The 16537-nt window shown below is 39.7% G+C and overlaps 1 protein-coding gene across 13 annotated transcripts in view; it reads right to left on the bottom strand.

The window, feature by feature from the left end:
* Nucleotides 1-16537, bottom strand: part of THRB (thyroid hormone receptor beta) — a 153318-nt gene that overhangs the window by 76446 nt on the left and 60335 nt on the right. The window contains exon 1 of one of the 13 annotated variants that reach the window (XM_056484673.1): nucleotides 11900-11974. The exons of the other annotated variants lie outside the window; for them this stretch is intronic. The gene's annotated coding sequence lies outside the window, so the exon portion shown is untranslated. Of the gene's footprint in view, nucleotides 1-11899; nucleotides 11975-16537 lie in introns of those variants that run through there. 13 annotated transcript variants of the gene reach the window in all.

Genomic DNA, 16537 nt, shown 5'->3' with positions numbered 1-16537 from the left:
ACCATACCTACAGCTGCATAATTTTGCTGTAATGTAGTCTGATATCATACACCCCTGGTTTGTACTCTCATAATCTGCTTGCTGCTTTAGCACTTGGGCTTGGACTTGAGTCCCCAGACTCTCCTCTAATAGTCCCCCTACCCCTGAAGACACTCAGCAATCACAGCTAAACCAGTGCCACCATACTGGTCTTATGTGGTTTTTTTCTAATTTTAGTAATTTTGGGAGCATTCCTAGCTAGTGTGCTCTGCTGGTGAAATGTATAAATGGTATGGGATACTCTAATGGACACAATCTACATTAGGAGTTCCCTACTAGCTCACCTTTGCTCCACCATGACTGCTGGGCACCCTGTCAAGTCACACACTCACATGCACACACCCCCATATGATTCTTTTTTTTCTTATGCATCTTTTTCTGCCCACTTACAAAGCTAACACTGGTTTGTTTTCAGCAAAACCTGAGAATGTATGTAATTTTTTTGTAACACCACCGGGGCAAGCCATCTGTGGTTGGCTGGCAAACTCTGAAATTTAGGGCTGGGGCAGAAATATTTAAGAGTCAAAAAAAGCTGACTTGCTCAAGAAATTAAAGCCCTTCTGACAATCTTCCAGAGAGCCCCTGAGGAAAAGGGAGGGAACCAGAGAGAGACTCAAGGAAAATGGATGGGAGCCCAGCGTTGAGATTCACGCCAGAATGGTTCCTGGCCAAGAAGGAAGGTTGGCAAGTAGACAAATACAGGCTTTCATAGGCAGCATTGTAAACAAGACATTAAAAATATTAATCCATTTAGATTTCAAGCACTGAGATGAGATTTACTTAAGAAGCAGAATTATGCTGGTAATGGCTCCTCAAACATTTCAGCTGAATGTCAAAATTTTTGCTCAACTGTATCAAGTGAAAATACAAGGAGCTGTTGACACTACAATATTCAAACTTTCAATCGTACGGCCGGGCTGGAAAAACACAGAGAAAAGCAAAGGAATGCAGAAACTCAAGCCCTCTCAAGGAAACTGCATTCACAAATTATTTTTACCATCATTTCTACACCAAAATAATAAATGGAAGGGGTGAAATAATTTTTTTAAACCAAACTTCCTTTCACAAATCTCTGCAAATCAAACATAAATTACTTCCACCAACATACTTTGTTTCCAGGTAGACACAGTCATGTGGAACAGAATGTCCTTCGTGTGAAAGAAAGTTTAAGTAAACTTTGAACACCTAGAGTTTAAAAAAAGTTTCTTCTTTCCTGCAGGAAATCAGCATGTCTCCCCTTTTCCCCTTAGAGAATATACACCTATTCTAAATGATGGAATATTTTCATTTTCTATTTAAATGTATTGGATAAGTAATTTCTCACCAAAGCAAACAGGTACTCAGGAAAACTGAAGTACAGAAATACACATTTCTGGTACACATGGGAAGTGCCATATCACCTTAAGCCTGCCACACCAGGAGATTCACAAATCTTCTTCTACAGACTGGTGAGCAGGGGCAAGCATGTCAGGGGAGGCCCACAGGGAAGATCAAGTGCCTTAAACAATGAGAAAATACATGCTGGAATTACTATATCGGATTCAGTAACTCAGTCAGGAATGAGAAGATGCCCATATTGGGTTAGAGAAAAGACTAGTATTTGTTGAATTAATGAGGTTGATCCTGCACACAAGTCCACGTGCACAGCCTGTGCTCAGGAGATTTTTTCCCCCTCTCAGTTGCACCAGCAATCATTGTAAAATGCCAGGCACAAAGGAACTGAGGTATCTCCATTCAAAGCACTAAGATTATTCTAAGGAAAAGGTTACTATTCTCTATTACCTTTGGTCACTTAAAAAAAACACCCACATTAACTTAGTGAAAAGGACAGGACAGAAAGCATCCCACCTCTTGCAAGGATATACGTATCAGAGTTATATTTCTTATAAGGGTCTTTAAAAAAAGAGAAAAAAAAGTTTAAAAGAATCCAAACCAAACCACACAATCAAAAAGCCAAACAACCACCCCCCCCCCAAAAAAAAACCAAACAAACAAAAAAAACCACACGCACCAAAAAAACCCTAACAAAAAACCCACAACAAAATTTAAAAAAACAAAAAACAAAACAAAACAAAACAAAACAAAAAACAAAACCAACCTCTAAGCTCTTTCTTGCTTATATGCATAGCCACTCATAAAATTATCTTAAGTGCTCCACAGTATCTGAAATGGAAGATCTGAGCAAAGGAAAACCTCAAAGTAGAGTTAAACAAGGAACTACCTCCTTCTGCTTAAGAGTGAAAAAAAAATAGATTAAAGTTTAAAGAATCTTCAATTTTGTAACAGTTTAAACATTTAAATGCAAATTAAAGTAGCAACACATGAATTATAGAAATTCTGTAGCACTCCTATATTATGAATCATACTATGAAATTTGCCTTCTGCACTCTCAATGGAAACAGAATGAAATACTGGCATCTCAGGGATTTTGAAATTATATACAAGCAGCACACTTAATAGCACCAATTTTAATAAGTTAGCATTCTATATCAGATGCATATTCCAAAATGTTCTAGCTGAAGGTATTCTTATGCAAGCTATTTGCCTATTACACACCACAACTGGTGTAACTTCACCGTCCAGGGAGGCATTTTCACCCCGTGGAAGGAGAAGCCATTAGGAAAACGCTGCTTGGCAAACAGTAGCTCACACACTGGAGCTGCAACATTATCCTGGCTTTCCTACATATTAAGCATAGGACTATGTTCAAAGTAAACATGCGGTCATAATTAAATAATAATTATGACTAACATTTGTGTAACACCATTCATCCAAATAGTTTAAAGCATTAGGTAAATCTGTAAACAAAAGGTCTAATCCTGCACCCTTTACTCACATAATGCCATGCATCAAACGGGCTGTGTAGATCTTGTCTGCGCACAGACCTAATTGCTCTCAATTACCTCCATGTGTCAACACCTATCCCAGTGCGTCGTGTTCCTGTTTAGCTTAATTCTCTCACTGCTTACTGCAGGTGAACGTACTGTTTCTTGATTTAATATCACTTCCACGGACACTTTCCTACATGGATCCCACAGGGCTTTTAGAATATTCATGCAGCCTCACTTCTCCTACACACTTCTAATAGAACAAATATTCTGTTACAGATTAAGAAGTTCACTTGTTGGTACTACACTTCAGGGACTGACCGTCACATTTGACTTGCAACTGTAAACCTAAGACCTACAGTTGCTATTCTCATATGTTAATCACACAAATAGCCTTCTTCATCCATCATGCGCCAGAGTAAAACCACAGGAAATGGTAAGAACAGGGGAAAATTCTGCAGTTTCTAAAAATAAAATATATTCACAAGCAGACATGCTCAAACCACTTTCATGCATCTGTAGTACAAACATTGTCTGCGCAGAGAACCAAAGTTTCTAACTGCTGAACAAAAAAATCAGGAACAACCTGCAGACTATTTTGTGTCAGTCTGCCTTGACAGTCAAGCAACTGGAGAACAAGGAGAGAGATCAGGAATACTTGAGTCAGATTTCATTTTGGCTCTGCTATGGACAGTACTTAAGTTCTTTGCTTCGGCAGCATTATCTACAAGTCAAGCCAAATCACCTCTTTCACTTATGGATCTTTTGAAATTCATGAAAATCCCTATGGCTCTTTGAAGACAAATACTGTTTACCAGCACCAGCTGTTACTTAGCTTTTAGCATTTCTCATCTTTTATCTTAAATTTTGCATAGAAGAAAGTCACTCCACAATCCACTCACACTGCAATTTAGTGTATTTTCCTTCCAATTTTAATTCTCCTTTGCAAGACTCAATTTTAGCTCTTATATGTATTCCATGTAACTTAGGCATAAATCAGAAAATACTTTTTTAGCACCAAACAAAAGCACTGTAAAACATCATCAACTGTTGAACTGTCAATAGAGCTCACACTAGCCTGGCAGTAAAATAGGATTTTCCCTTTCTAATTTTCAGACGAGTTTAGGCATTTCTCCAATGTCTCCAATTCTCCATTTTTAGGCTTTCATTCAAAAAATATCCAACAAAACAATAATTGTCTCATCTAAGCACAATGTGGTTGAACCTGAAAAGAATCTAGTGTCACAACAGCAATCCCTACTAGAAAAAACAATCCTGATCTGTAGAAGGATTTCTCATTAATTCAGAAAATGCTGCACAATAGTTAGCTAGTAAAGACACAGTTCTCCTACAGCTATGCACTCTGAATTCCATATACAGATAGCATTTGTGGACCCCATATGAGTGAAAATGTGAATATTAATGGTTTAATCCATAATGTACAAACAGATTTGTTTTAATAAGCAGTGAAAAGGACATGCTTATATTAAACTGCATTGTCTTCCTGTGCAAGGGTGGGGATGGAAAGGTTTGCTTCTGCCATCAATTATCCAGGCAGCATTTGTCAGCAGCACAAATGAGCAGCAGGCAGATGAGTTCTCTCAACCTGCCCAGCCAAGAAAGCAGTAGAGGTGCTGTGCTGTCTCCTGCCAGGACACCCAGGGCAGTGCTTCTGCTCAACAGCACTTCCTCATTTATTTCTGCAGTGCCTAGGACAGGACTGCAGCACTGTGAGCCAAGCAGTCTCTCCCTTCCCATGGATCAGATCTTGACAGCTGTGCAGAGACCAAGGCTAAACACTGAGCCAAGGCAGAGAAACCAAGAGCAACTCCATTCAAAACTGGGCTGCAGCCTCTTCTACTCCTTATCTGTTGCCCTTCTTCTGAGGTCAAGCCAAAATGAGCCCATAACCCTGCTGGCAAGAGCACCTCTGGCACTGCTCCACATCTTCATTTACAGCAGGGGCAGACAGCACAGAGCCCAGACAGGGAAAGGATCCTGAGGGAAAATGAGTGTCATGCTGCTGGGCACCACAGGGCTGCCTATAAATACAGACTCCCAACACCACCTCTCAGCAAATCTGTAATCCTGCAGAATTTGTTCACAGTAAGCTAAAAATCACATGCAGGGTACAATTCACTGGTGCACCACTAAGCACAGCACTGGGACAATTTGAGCAAGGCTTTGGTAGAGTCTTGTGGCACTGAATTTCAGCCAGGAGGGCTAGGAAACTATCTGAAGTGAAAATGAGTGGTGCATTAAAGAAAAGCACACAGGACAAACAGGCTTGGTAGTTTGGATTTCCAGAGCTGCTTATGTGTGAAAACCAATTATCAGATTTGACACAATGGCAGGCTAGCCCATGCTTTCAATTCCCTTGCAGTGGTAACTGCCATTTGCTGGGAAAGCTCTTACGTTTTATGCTAGAAGTGCAAAACCAACTCTGCCTGAGATACAAGGTATGATAGTCTAGTCAAAATAGACAAAAAAGTTGTAGTTAACACTGTGGTAGGTTATAAACTGTAGTATCTCAGGATTGTTCCTGTTAGGAAAAGCAGCAGCTCCAGAGGATAATAACCATCTCAGGCATCTTTGCTGAATGCCCATGGGTCACTAGTGGCTATAAGCGCATCTAGAGAAGACAATAAAAAATGTTTGGGGCAGAAAGTAAGTCGAAACCTTTTCCAAATCTAATTAGGACAAATGAAAGTACAAACTTTTATTTCCCCTTAGTTTTTAAAACAGTCACTTCTTGTTGCTGTAACTGACTCACTATCACTTCCATCATTTATTTATCACATGACTCACAAACACACACTGGTACTATCCAGGTTTATCATAACACTGATTTTAAAATTTCATACACTGCTGTTTTGGGGCTCTTGCATCCCAGAAGATGTAATACTCCAAATCTCTGCAAGCACAACATAAACATGCCCATGGTAGATCTTTCTGAGATGGAAGTAAATACAACACACAGTAAATATGCAAATTTAATACCAAAACAGTTCTTCAGACCTGACCAAAGCACTGCTTGCATTTAACATCAAACAGGCAGAAGCCATTCTTTTAAGAGAGATGACATTTCTGAGTGAAAACACGGAGCAGCTACAGTGGAGATCCATTTTTTTAGTCTAATTTCACGGGATAAATTTTCTCTGGGCTGTATGGAAAATGACTACAGTGATTTCTTCAGGTCTCACATCTGAGCATATCATGTTCTATATTCTTCTCAAAGTAAACTTTGAAGAAGAATTTTATTCTGGGGTGCAGCAATCAAGAAAAAAATCCACCAGCATCCTCAGGAGGTTCCTCCATCATTAGGGTGCAGCAGAGGCCATTGTCCATAAGGGAGTGGCAATTCTTGGCTATTTGTCTTTGAAATGCTGCACACCATGACACCTCAAACCTTCACACTGAAAACCTTCATGAAGGACAATCTGATCAGACTTTTTTATTGGATGAGTATACTTCAGTTTGAAGCTAATAATTAGCTTACCTTCCATTGAGATATCCCTTTCTTTACAAAAATGTATGTAATCTAAAAAGGAAGCCTGAAAACTAGCCTAAATTTTAAAATAAAATATAAAATGTGATTTCCTACCTTATACCTTCATCACCTTCTAATAAATGCAGCTGTGGGAGGGCATTTTCAGAAGGGAGGAAAGTCATAGGAAACAAAATGCTTTTAGTAGAATTCTGAATGGTTTCATTGAGTATTTTTAGCCTGGCCTCTTCAGAAGCTCTGCAAACATTTGCAAAACTCTAAAACAGAGCCAGGGTTATGTCACTATCTTTGGTACAAATAATTTGTTAGGAACTATTTTGTTCTGGCACAAGGATATATCAAGAGAGGATGCGTGAACTGGCTTGTTTTCTTTTGGATTAATGTTGTTTGTCAACTGAAGGCTGTCTTTATGTGGAAAGAGCAAGGTGCCAAGAAACACATTTCACCATGCCAAAATTAAAGGGAGGAGCTCAGAAACAGTCTTTTATTACCTAATTAGTTTTATCAAATGACACAGATCAACTAACAGGAGATAACTAATAGGAAAAAGGGGGTCTAATGAAAAAGCAAGTTATCAGCTGGATGCTGTCCAGAAAACAATTATCTCCCTAGGTAAACAAGTACTACTGTTGGGAGGTCAGACACAAAACACAAGGAATGGAGGTCTTCTCAGGATACCAGCCCTTGGTGGAGTTGAAATAGGTGAAAAAAGTAGTGGGATAAACTATACTGAGAAGAAGGGATGACTTGTTATTAAAGAAGCAAATATCTCCAGATAAAATTATTCCTATCTGGCCTACACATATCCCACCAGGTTTGTTTTGTGGTTTTTTTTTTTGAAACACGAATCAAGTACAGCCTGCCAGACTAATATCCTTATTGAAAATGAAAATTAGTACTACACTAAGAACAGCCACGTTCACCTACTCATGAACAAATTACCAGAATAAGGTTTTCACAGCCAACAGGGAAAATGGCAGTTCACAGATCTTATTTTATCTTGATTGCCCCCGAAGAATGGAAAGGATTATCACAAAAAGAAATATACAATTTTAAATTATATTCTGCTTTACCCATAATAACCAAATGTACCACACAAATTTCCTTTCCATTATTTTCCCAATTGCATGAACTAAATTAGCCAAACAATTCAAGCTCTTGTGGCTCCCACTCAGATTACATCAACTTTTAATTCCTAATGTGAACCATACTTTCATGTTTCCCATTATTTGCTAATATAGACCTAAAACATGCAAAATTTATCTGATTATTTTAGCTAGAAAAGTAACACCAGGCACACTTAACAGCACAAAGACATTTAAGAAGCCTTGCTAAAAAAAAAAAATCTAAAAATGAGAATTTAATTGATTAAAGACTTGTGCCCCCCAGCAGCTTGAAGAGAAGCAACATTGGTTTTTATGAACATTCCTTGAGAATTTTACGTGATGCAACGGGGGAGTTTTATTATGCTATTCTTTCTCTTCCTCTTCCCCCTCATCCATCACCAGTTAATTTGAAAACAGACAGGGCAAAGAATTTATGGGAAAATGCTCTGTCTCTTGGGATCTCCAGTTCTACCTTTACTGCAGAGCTCTGGGGACCACAGAAGAGTTTCATATATACTTACTGTGTGCTTTAGCAAGGACTGCTAGATGCAGAACTATGAAAGGAACCTAAAAATCAGTCCCTCTAAATAGAAATACCAACCACTGCCATCCCAGAACTATGCCAAGAGCGGGCAAAAGATGTTAATGAGGACTTGGCACGTCCTGGAGAGAGCTGAGCAGCACTGCTGGGAAAGAGCAGTCCTGTTAGCATGCCTTTCCCTGCCCGGAAACACTGAGTTACAGAACAAGCCTCAGCTCACACAGAACAGCCTGATGACCCTGCATGCAGCTGAGAGCACCTGCAGGGACACAGCCTTCAGCCTAGACTTGTATTGCTGATCCAGACTGCCATGACCCTTTCCAAGGTCATTCCCATCAGCTGCACACGGGATGGGTATCACCATGCCTCTGTGTCTCAATGCATTTAGTAGGGTGCTGGATTTTGGGGACTTTACAGTAAGATAGCCCAAAAAAATAAAAGAAAAGAGAAAGAGAACATTATAGGAATGCAAATCAGTGAGCTCATGCAGGTACAAATAGAAAGCAGATTTAGTTGAGGAATAAAATAGCCAATAAATGAACCTATTTCATCTGCCATCCACCTTTAAAGCCCTGCAAAGAAAAGGCTCTAAGATTCCCAGCCTTTGCAAGATTCCAAGTGACTCCACAAAGAGTGGGGACTCTCTGCCAAAACCAGCCAGTCTTCACTTTCCTCCAGAGTCAGTCCTTGGCTGGCAAACCCTAACCACTGTGATATCCAGGCCTGCACATGGATGAGGTCACTGACCATGACCAGCACATGAGCATGTGTGTGGCAGATCTCCACATATATATGAGCCAGCTTTCCCCTAACGTGTGATCCTTCATTCCCACAGAACAGGGCAGTACCACTGTACTCTTTTTTTTTCTCTCCCTGCCCGACTACTGCTGCCTTCTTATTACATTTTCCATTATTTCCATTTACTGACTGCAAGGCATGGTGCCACTGTAAAATCCTCCTGGGCTCTGCCCACCTTGAAAAGACTGACAGAGGAGGAAAAACTGGCCAAGCCATGACAGTGAGCAGAACCAGGAAAGTGACCACTGCCACCCTCACCATTAGCACCTGGAGATTCAGTCAGTCACCTTCTTCCAAAAGAACTTGCCTGAACAACAAATTACTATTTTAATTGCACATTCCTTCTCTCACAAAAGGTTTCTAGCAGACTTTGATCATAATGTCTCATGCAAAGATACTGGATTTCCAAATTCTTTGCTTACTTTTATTCTTCTAACCCTTTCTCCCCTAAGTGCCTTGAACAACAAGTATCTATCTACCAGAGAACTACGCAGCAGAGATTCTTGGACTCAAATTCCTAACTCAAACTATTTAATGCTGGGCAATGATTTTCTGGGTTCATTTAGGCCACTTAAATTTATACAGTTCTACCTACAACATTGTGAGATGACTCCTCCCACAAATGGGTGTACATTCCTGAGATCATTCCTCCACACCTACAGCATTCCTGCAGGCAGCTTCTCTGAAAATTACAAGCTTTAAGGCAATGTCCTCTGCACACCACCTTCCTTCTCCATGTCTCCCTGGCAAGTTTCAGCCTTCCTGCCCCAGCATCCCTCCCATCAGACTTGTTCTGGTGGCACAATCCGAACCCATGGAGACAAACAAGCTGAAGGAAAGGTGTTCATGCTTGCTGCTGTTCTTCCATAGCACACTGGCACTTTCCATCTGCTCCTAGGAGTACTCAGCCTGGATGCACTGCATTGCCAGCCTGCAGTCACAGTAAATACTGAGACTTCACACAGAGCTGGTTTGGGAAGCACAGTTGAATATAGGAAAAAAATTATTATAAGGAGTGTGGGTAAGACAGGCCATCCAAACAAAAAAGCCTCACTTGACCAGATGACTGACCTTGCCTAGGAATGCAGGTACTGCACACAGGAAGAAAGTTTCCTGTGCTACTCAAGCTGCAGCTAACACCCAGATTTGTAAGCTGTTTTCCACAAGGAGAAGCTGTGTGTAAGGTCAGAAGGCAATAAATCACGCTGCATTATGGAGCAGCTTATTGTTTAGGACACACACATGCAGAAATATCAAAGGCTTTTTGAAATTAACAGTGAGTGATTATGTGAGGCAAATGTAATAAAAACACAACAGAGTCTCTTAGCTAGGGGTAGAGAATATTCAGCCAAAGGCTTCCTCTGACTCCCACTGTGAACAACATAGTATGGAAATAAAATTATGTATTAGGAGAATGAAGACTCAAGGCTTTGCACTAACTTATTGTTTTTCTGAACCATTAATTGCTAGACAGATTTCTGTGTCACAATAGCATTTCAATTACTGAGCTTTTACATTAAAAATTTACTGTATGTTTTTGAGGATGGACAAAAATGTTATAATTATTAAAACATGTCTAACAGGAACAATTATAAAGGATAACTGAGCATTTGGTCCTCCATTTGCTGTTGCAAAATGCAATCTATGCAAACAGATGATAAGCAATTAACAGGTTTAACAACACATGGGATTAGCTGCAGTCATATTTAGACAGAGTGATTCTTATGGATGTTAAGTGGATTATTGTCCTGGTTTAGGGCAAAATTTGGGAGGAAACCATCGAATGAGATCCCTCTAGAAAGCAGATTCAAGTGGCCCCTCACCCAACTGGTTCAGGAAAAGATTTCCTTGGAGAAAAGTGGAAAAAAATCTGTTTGTTCAACAAGCAAAGCACTCCCAAACACAAAAAAAAGAATAATATTAAACAATTATTTATTTAAGTGATATGCATTTCAGCAGAATACAGTGGATGAGAGCATGTGCAAGGTGCATGCATGTTGAAAAAAAAAGTGATCTTGTGAATTTAATACACACAGGTGGGAGCTGTGACACGGACAGTTACTAAGGATTATCCAATTCTTCCTATAAATCTGATTTACACTTTTTGCCAGACTAATTGTTTGGGCTAAAACTTTCCATGTTGGATGCGTGGTTCAGGCTATTTCTTTCTTACATTAACCAAAATGGTTCAATTATTTCCAAGATAGAAGCCAGGGAAAAAATAAAGAGACACTGTTTTGCAATGAGAAAATATTACCTTCAAGAATTCAAATATCCCTCTTGTTTTAAACAGCAGAGAGTATATTTTATTCAGGGAAGTAGCTCTTGCCAGGCCAGTTAAAATCAGTTCAGATGTGATGACACTCCAAATGTCTGCACACTTATGAGAGGTGCTAGATACTGGGTTTAATGCTGGGTTCCACTGAAGGGCATTATCATCATGCAAAGAGAGAAAGGTGAAATGCCTTTGCTGCCATTGCTGCTGCCTGTGCCACAGCCCAGGATGGAGGTCAGGCAGCACAGAGAGTGGGACCAGGCTGACCCCCACTCCAGCAGGGAAAAACTGCTGGAAAGGGGAGGAGAAATAAGGTGTATCTGGTCCATACAGACCATGTATGCAGAAGAAAAGAGTAGGATCCCCTAAAGAAGAGATTAAAAAGAAGATTTAGTTGACTGATAATGAGTTTATGACGAAAGGAAACAGAGGGGATCATTGGTGGGGTACAGCAATTGACTTTGCAAACTCTGTTTGTTGTGTGTGTGCAACAGTTCTTAAGCAAGAATCAAATACATTAAAAGGAGATAATAATTTCATAAGTCAGAAATGCACAACTCAAAGTTCTCAGATACTGACTAAAACATGCTGCTCCTAAATATTTAGGTCACTCCACACAGGTATCCTATACTGAGACTTGAAACATCCCCAAAACTGTGGTCTGTTTATCAGGAAAAGATCCCTCTTTTTAACCCCCTGTTTCCATGATTAGAAATGTACATATGAAAAATGAGAAACACAGTCTGAGGTACTTCTTACAGCAATCAGGTAGATAGTTTTACAGAGTTTTTTAAGGAAATATACCTTTGAAAATCTTCCCTGCTTCCTCACAAATCCAGCTACGTACAACTTCATTTCACCAGTCCTGTGGAGAGTACTCAGGAGCTACTCATCACAAGGGAACCAAACATTAAACAAAACCCTTGGGAAGGTCAAACTGTGTGTTTATTTTGTAGCTGCTGTGCAGCCTGGCACACACCACCTTTTACCCAGCTGTAGTAGCAGCAGAGAATCCAGGTGGGCAAAACCCCCCTGTGCCTCTGCCTTTGGAGGAGTCACAGCTTGGACCCTGCCCTGCTGAGTTTGCTCCAGCACAGCTGCACCTTGCCAGCACATCCAGGGCCAGGACAGGGCAGCCCTGAACTGCTGTCCTCTGTGAGCAGAGAGTGGGATGGGGTGGGTAATCTGCCTCAGCACGGGAGAATTTGGGATGGTTTTCACTGGTAGCCAAGTGTTGGTTAATTATTGACCTTTCTTGTGTTGGTTGTGTTGGTTGCTCAACAGAGAGCATTGCACATTGCATGTGCAACTGCATCACAGCCTGGAGCTGAAATGGAACAAAGTAAGGCAGAAAACTTCCTGTGACTGGGGGTTCAAGGTTGTACCCAGTGATCAGTCTTTGAAATGTACACAGGATTTTTTTTTTTTTCAATTTTCAGCTAATTTTCTATCTCATTCACTTGTTCTCCTTTCAACAGTGAATTCTACTTTGCACAAGTAGTTGGTTATGTGATGAATTAGTCCTAAAGGCAGAAGATGGAGAGGAATGCTGGCTGGGCAGTAGCACCCTGCTTTTCTTCCTACCCCCTACAGCATCATTTATTCCCAAAGATAGGAACTTCAATATCCATTTATGACCACACTATTTTCATGGATTACATGCTTATCAATGCCAACTTTCCTTCAGCAAGGAAAATCACCTTCTCCCAAGAGAGATGATTTGCAATTTCATAGCAAGTGTGGCATCACTTAGGTAGTTCTAATTTTAACAGGACAAAGTACATCTTGTTTTATAAGGACAGTGGAACCATTACACAGAACACCACTACAACCTTTTCAGAATGCAAGCATTTCCTCAGAAGAAAAACAGATCTTATTCTCTGTGAATTATTATTTTCTTATTATGTAAGAACTGAGACATACTGGGACTTGGCATACCATGCATTTAAGACAAATTCATACAAGCAAGAGATTCTGAAAAGTTACAACTTTGAATTACTTTCTTCCATCCTTTTAATACAAACTATTAGATAACATTTGAAGAATTTTAATGGTAAAAAGGAACACAACTGAAAATTCACTGGGGAGGTATTTGTCAAAGACAGATCATCTACTCTCCAGTCCTTTTTCTCCATTGCATAAGACTATTTCCTTTAGTGCTGGCTGATGTGGCATATGCTCCCAATAACACAGCAGAAAAATGGCCTTGGTGGACACATAACTTCTCCTCCCCTCCAATTCTGCATGTGTTCAGTCTTAATACTTGTCTCTGTGGTTACTCCTTCCCTACAAAATTAACTCTAGACATGTCAGAGGAATTAAAATATAACATATACAGCAATTTCTTGATTTATATTTGATCAAATTGCTAAACAGTGTACTAGAGACTTGCTAGATCTGGCCCCAAAATTACCATCAACAAACTATGACAAAATGTGTGTTGGTGCCCATAAAGAGAAAAGAATTGCCTCAGAAAAGCAACACAAAGCACCAAGTGAATTGGAAAGAGTCTGTGAAAGGCAGAGGGCATGCACTGTAGTTCTTTCATGCTCTGGTTGGTTTTTGTGAGCTTGATTTATGTATAATTAACCATTTTTTCCCCTGCAAACAATTTCATTCGAAGCCGTGCTATCATTTTTACCCCCCATTCTCCTGCCACAGCCACATAAAACAGTCCAGCTTAACATGATGACAACTGAAACACACTGCCACAGCAAGAGTCCAAACTTCTGTGTTTGCATAAAACCCCACTCTCGTCTCCCTCCTGCTCATCCTATCATCACAAGAATGAAAGAAATTCATAAACTGTAACTCTCATCTCTAATAGAGCCTTGGCCAAAATTCAAGCTTGATAATTAATTGCATTCTGTCTCTCCAAATTCCCACACTAGGCTGACTAAGAGAAATAACTCTTCTCTTTCCCGCCTAGACAACAATGTTTTATATGGCTAATGGACAGAGTGTTTCACCTCTGAGAGTGCTGGGAAGTTAACTCAGAAAAACAAGAGATACTTATAACACTTGGATAAGACAACAGCAGTAGATGAAAGAGTACTGTAGGAAGTTTTTACTATATGTCAAACCAAAAGCTAAATCATTGTTCTCTAATTACACTTTCTGTCAGAGAATAAAAGCACAGATGATGATACAGGACAGGCAGCTGTGAGGAAGGTGTCTGAGTGACTATAACACAAGCTGAGTGATTTGGGATAGGAGGGTATTTAAGACAATCAGATATGGATATGAAAAGCTGATAAATCAGTAAGGTAAAATACATTTATGTATAGCTCTAGACCTCAGTAAAACAGAGAAGGCATCCAAACCATTTCAGTCTGAAGAATATGAAGCATTAACACTATACCATGATCTCAGACAGCCATAAAACAAATCACTACCTCATGCCACTATTCAGCAAATTACCAATATATCAAGAGAAGAAAACTATTATGATACCTGTACTGCACACATAACATAAAAACACTCATTGCATGCGGACTGTAATTGGACTTTTCTTCTGAGCTTGACATATGAACACTATAACCTTAAGCAGAATTCTTAAAAGATTTTATTTACTGCATATTTCACATGTATTTGTAAAGGACTTAATTAACTTCTTTCCCTTCTGGTACAAAAGGGTGTGCATCACCATTGAAAAAAATCACAAGGCAAGGCTGGCATGAACGATCTTGCTGGTATTGTGTGTACTTCACACTGACAAAAACCAGTGCAATTCTTTCTGAGTACTGGAGGTATCATCAGTAAAACCTGCATTGTTCTTGCTTAGTCTGTCTCATATTTCCTGTCCACTTCCAATCACTGCTTTAAAGATAATATGTAACTTTGCGACTGCATCCACGAAAGAACAAAACATTACTATAAGCTATAAAGTACTTTTGCATTTATCATATTACTATAGAGAATATGTGCAGTGGATGAGCCAAAAGCATAGGACTGTTCTCTGTTCTTGTTAGCAGATGATAAATCTAGACCCTGATTCTGTTTAGTAATGGTTTCTAAAAACTTTTCTAGTTCTAAACCAGAAGCAGAGTAATTTCAATCCAGTTAGACTTGAAAGCTGGTTTTGGAATAAGGAATTCAACTCCCATCCAATTCTTCATTCATTCCACTCCTATTCCATCTGTAGGGCATAAACCTTCCAATATGCTTATATAGATAATGGCCAAGACACTAACAACTGTGACAATATTCTGATGCACCCTGTGCACGCTCCTGAGATGAAGAGGCTCATGAGGCTCATCTCTCCTCTCTGCTAAGCAGCAACAAGACCCAAAGGAATGGCCTGAAGTTGTGTCAGGGGAGGTTTAGGTTGGATATTAGGAAAAGGTTCCACCCAGAGGGTGTGGTCACAGAGCTCAAGAAGCTTTGAACAGTGCTCTCAGGCACATGGATGACTCTTGGGGATGGTCCTGCACAGGGCCAAGAGTTGGACCTTGTGGATCTCTCCCAGCTCAGCATATTCTGTGACTTTGTGAGATTTACTGCAAGCAGTTCAGGCACCTAAGCCTTGGAACCCTACCCCCACATCACCACCAATGTATTGGACAGAGATATAAGAAAATAGCTCAGGTAGAATAATTAGTATCTTTAATTTTGCACAAATCAATCTTGCTCAGCAGCAGAAATGCTGGATCATTACATACTGGCTGAGAGAGGCAATAAAAACTCAAATCTTTCTGAGCACAGAAATGGTAAGCAGAATGTTTGTGTGAGTGTTTCATTTATTTTTATGTGTTGACTTGGCAGTAAGCATAGAGTTTAACATTAGTTCTTAAAAAAAAAAATCAAGAGTTGTAGAGTTGTATATCTTGGAACTTTAGATTTCACATACACACACACACACACACACACACACACAGAGACACACACAAACACACACACAAACACAAACACAAAACAAAAATCCTCACACCAAGAAATCTACAGAAACTTGTACATCGCTATTTGATTTAGAATGGATTATCACACAACACTCTTATAAGCATGGTCATCAATATTATGGTGATCTTGCTCTCTCCATATTACTTTTATGTAGGGGAGATTTGCAGCACACAATACAAGAGCTCCAATACGATTTTCAGTGTCAAAACTAAAGGAAAGCATCACAAATCTCAACACTGTAAATCACACTTCCTTCCTCCATTTGGTCACAAAACACAATTGCAGGTTAATCTAAGCACAACACAAATTTTTCTCACAGTCTTTTGCATGGACATCAAGCCTTCCATCTACAGATCCTAACTCTCCTTAGATACTTGAATGTAGGTCTGAAGACACCCCAAAATACTTAGCTAAGAGACCCAGATTAACTGACTATCATTTCATCAGGAGATACAAAAGAAGTTCTTTACTTGAAATTATATTCCTAGCTTGAAGAGGATTCACATACCTGCTTTTTCAGGCAATGAACAGCTCTCTCACTCG

Source organism: Oenanthe melanoleuca, chromosome 2, assembly GCF_029582105.1.
Source record: "Oenanthe melanoleuca isolate GR-GAL-2019-014 chromosome 2, OMel1.0, whole genome shotgun sequence".
NCBI lineage: Eukaryota > Metazoa > Chordata > Aves > Passeriformes > Muscicapidae > Oenanthe > Oenanthe melanoleuca.
Note: the sequence above shows the minus strand (reverse complement) of the source record. Positions and strands in the feature narration are given on the sequence as shown.